Raw genomic sequence first — 4,612 nt, 5'->3', positions numbered from 1 at the left:
GCTGCAGCAGGACTTGGTAATGTGTAAGAGTCACTCAGGTGGTACTGGTTTTGAAGGCATGAAGGGGTGATAAAGAGCAGCTGAGGCTCAGCACAGTGAGAGGCCATTGGTAGAGGGGCAGCCTCAGTTTGCAATTGATGGCCCAGGACTGAAGGGGTCATACAAAGGAGTTGAGGCTTGGCACCATGAAGAGAGCCTATGAGAGGCTATTGGTGAAGCCTAGTTATAGCGGAAGACAGCAGTGTTTTAGTGATGCTAGTACCATGAATGACCACCAAGAACTGCAGCAGCAGTGGAGTACAGGCATCTGGAGCCTAGAAGACAAGATGTGTGCTACAAAGGGCAGAGCTGGAGAAGTAACCAAAGCCCTTAGAGGAGCCCAGAAGATCATGATCTTCTGGGTCCCAGACATTGGTTTTGCTTTTGATTGTGACTGTGCCCTGATATTTTTCCCTCTTAAAGGAAGAAAGTATTTTAGTGGAGCCCACAGTTAAGAGACTTTGAATTTTAAAAGATATTGGACATTTTAAATAGATTGCACTTTTAATATGTAAAGACTGTGGGACTTTAGATCTTGGGGATGAGTAAGAAAGTAATGGTTGAGGATTAATAGTGATGTGTTTGTGTGTCAAGTTGACAAGGGGTAAATTGTACTGGCTGGTTTTGTGTGCCAACTTGACACAGGCTGGAGTCATCACAGAGAAGGGAGCTTCAGTTGGGGAAGTGCCTCCATGAGATCCAGCTGTGGGGCATTTTCTCAATTAGTGATCAAGGGGGAAGGGTCCCTTGTGGGTGGTGCCATCCTTGGGCTGGAAGTCATGGGATCCAACTCACAATCTTCTGGGCTCCTCTAAGGGCTTTGGTTACTTCTCCAGCTCTGCCCTCCTATGTGCAATCGGTATCTCCGCCTCACCTGGGGCATAAAGGTCAATGAGAACAAAAGACAATGGGCTCCACCAATGAGAGATAACCAACTCATGCTGTAAACCTATGTACTGAAAGGTATAAAAAGTGTGTGTGCTTTTGTTCCTGGTATTCTTTGCTCTGAATGCAGGACAACCCCAGTATACTGGCAATAATAAACCTCATGTAATTTGCAGCGATCACCCTCCTGTTTCTTCAAGAGTGGGGGACCCACGTCGGAATCGAACACACCTATCACCTATGTGTAAAGCTTATCTGGGTGTTTGTGTCTATGTATGTATGTGCAAAATGTTTGAAGACTGCTTGCTGGAAACTTGTTCTAACCAATTTATGTGTGAATGTATATATGTCTGTCTATAGATCTGTGTGCATATATGCAAGGTATGTATACATTAGGAGCAGAAGAATAATTTGGGTCATATATGTTGGAGTGGAAATACTGAACTTCCCCGAGTTGGAAGACAAGAGTGGCATTATTCCTTAGTGACCCACATCGTAGAAACAGGTTCAGCACCATGACATGTATGAGTGAAGCTCCTAAAGAGCTGTTGACTGGGTGGGGTGGTGGTACATGCCTTTAATCCCAGCACTCAGAAGGCAAAGACAGGCTTATATCTGTAAGTTTTAAGACACCCCGGTTTCACCAAGTTTCAGAACAGCTAGGGATGTTTCTCAAGAACTAAAAAGCAGGAGTGTGACTTTAATTTTTTTTTTGAAACCTATTTTTTTTCTAGTTTTTCGAGACAGAGTTTCTCTGTGTAGCCCTGGCTGTCCTGGAACTCATTCTGTAGACCAGGTTGGCCTCAAACTCAGAAATCTGCCTGCCTCTGCTTCCCAAGTGCTGGGATTAAAGGTGTGCGCTACCACTGCCTGGCTTGAAACCTATTCTTAATGATGGTTCTTAAATGCTTTAACCTTCCTTATAGCCCATCACCTATCAGAGGTAGTGGGAAAGAAAGGATATGGGGGTGGGGGTGGGGAAGTGGACCTATTTAGACATGGTTCTTTGGAGAAACTCCCATCTGTGGTGTTTGGAAATCGGCAGTTCAGTTCTCACTCTGCCACTCAGCCCAAGTCTGTGGAAGCAACAAGAAACTGGAGCACACCACCAGAAGTTTTTTGGTGCATTTCTTTCTATGGAATCCCAACAATTACACGATGTAAAGCAGACTAATACAAGCTTGTCTTTAGCAAAGAGTCCTTCCAACACATGCTTGCTTTAGCAGAACATCCTTTGACCTGTATCTGCTTCAGCTAAACGTCTCTTCAGGAGTGTGCCTTAGTCTTTCACCTGTGTCCACTTCAGGAAAACACTCATTCATGTGTTTTCCCCAGCAAAACACCATTCAGTACAACTGACTTTTCAAGGAACCCTTAAGTTTGCACTTCAGAGGAGCCCAGGACTCTAACTTGAAAATCCTTTGACACATGCCTCTCAAAGCAGCTAGACCAGACTGACTTCAGGACTCCCTGCAACTTTCTGTACATCATGCATATCAAAATCTGCCTTAGCCTGGAGAGACTACCCATGCCTTCTTAAAATTATTCAGGGCACTACCCTGGGAAGCTAGCATATGCCTCTAATCCCAGCATTTGGGAGACAGGCAGACAGATCTCTGAGGCCATTCTGATCAATAAAGTGAGTTCGAGAATATCTATAGGTGCTAAGATAAATTTTTTAATCCAATTTACCCAATTGCCACAGACCGGGTTCATTGCAGGGACTTCATTTTCCGTGGGATGAGAGTTCTGGTTAGGTGGGCAGCAAGTTGGTGAATGACAGACAGAGTCGACACAAGGGCGTGCTGAATCTGAATGTATTTCTTAAAAATGGCATGAGGCTTTATTAGTCATTGCAAAAGAGAAATGATAAATTTAGCAGTTCAGTAGTTAAGGTACATCTGAGGCCACCTGAAACACACTGAGTCTAAAACAGCAGCCATCTCCTCTGGACTAGTGCTGCACACCCCCACTCCCACCCCCACCCCCGGGCCCAAGTGTTCTGGGCCTGGGGGGCTGCAGACTGCATGTGTAGAAATTGAGCAAAATGGAGATACCCCATAAAAATACCAGAAAGCAAGGAAGTCCACTTATCCTTAAGACAAAGGGCTTTTAGAGGAGTTTACAAACACCCATCCCCAAGGAATGCATGATTCCAGGAGACATCCCCTGGAGGGAGGATTTCCACCACCCCTCGTGCGCATCACAGGTATCTTATCCTCACCTGGAGGAGAAAGGTCAATAGGAACTAAAGAACAATAAAGAAGATAAAGTGTAACCAGCCTATGTTGTAAATTGTAACCAGCCTGTTTTGTAAATTATAACCAGCCCGTGTTGTAAGCTGTAAAACTCTGTTCTGAAATGATATAAAAACTTAGAGCTCTGTTTCCTCGGGTCGCTCTGGTCCCAGATACAGAGTGACCCTAGTATACTAGTTTCAATTAAAAAATTAACCTCGAGTTATTATAGCGGCCTCCTTCCTGATTCTTCAAGAGTGGGGTACCCACGCCGAATATAACACATGAATCTAAGTTCTAGTTCTAGTCAGTGTGCCCCTGCACAAAGTGAAAACCAGGCTTATATGGTATACAGAAAACAGGGTGAATGACAAAAGTCAAGTAGGCAGGTGACAGTCACATCAAGGTCAGTAAGATCACATAGGCAAGGGATGGTTACATCAAGGTCGGTAACATCAGGTATCCAGGTGTGAAGCTGATGGAAGAGCAGTGGTGCCCTCCCCACTGGGGCTAATTTGGTATTCCCATGCTAATTCTCTGGGTCAGCTGGAGGCAAGCACCAGGAAGTTCCGATCTAACAGTTCCTGCTAATGCCCTTAAGTGAGGGGAGCCCTTCGATTATTTTCTAGTATGTAAAACAGTTCTATCTTCTGTGGAACTGCCCTGAGAATTCTAACTATGTGCCTGACCTCTGTTGCTAACTCCGAGGACATTCTATCTGATAAGGCAGATTACTTGAGAGAAACTCCAAACTAAGGACAGCTTGGAAGTAAATTAGCCTATATTGGAATGTTGTGCTGGCCAGGAAACAATGCCCAATCTTAGCCATTTATGAATCATTTCTTGGCGTACCTTTATGCCTAAATAAGAAGACATGTTGAGGATTGGAAAGACTAATCTGGAACACATCTGAGTTAGGAGATGCCAACGACTGTCTGAATACCCAGGAGGCACAAACTCTCTTTGAAGTCATCATACCTCTTTGTAGGGAGCCGTGAAGCTGGAGAGGCATTCACCATGGCAAGATGGCACCTACTTCCGCTGTTAACTCCTAGTGGACAACTGTTTGCGCATGTGCGTAGAGAACTGTTTGCGCATGTGCGTGGAGTGAAAAGGACGCCATGTCATGGCCCATCCCGGGGCGTTATGTAGGGTAATGAGTGGACAGCCAATCATGGGCAGACATGCCACGCTGTGGGCAGATACGCCGCACTGTGGTGTATATAAGCAGTGCGGATTTTGGGCTCGACCTTTTTTCCTTATGGATGGAGACAATAAAACGTTGCTGCAGAAGGAACCTAATGTGTCCGCGTGTCTTCTTGCTGGCGAGATGACTGTGCGGGCTACAGCTGGTGCCGAGAAACCCGGGATGCTGGGAGAACCTACAACAGCTGGTAGGTTTCAGAACTGCAGGACAGAGTGAGCTCTGAGAGGCATGCTGCTTGATTTTA

This window comes from Mastomys coucha, unplaced genomic scaffold, assembly GCF_008632895.1.
Source record: "Mastomys coucha isolate ucsf_1 unplaced genomic scaffold, UCSF_Mcou_1 pScaffold22, whole genome shotgun sequence".
Taxonomy (NCBI): Eukaryota; Metazoa; Chordata; class Mammalia; order Rodentia; family Muridae; genus Mastomys; species Mastomys coucha.
Note: the sequence above shows the minus strand (reverse complement) of the source record.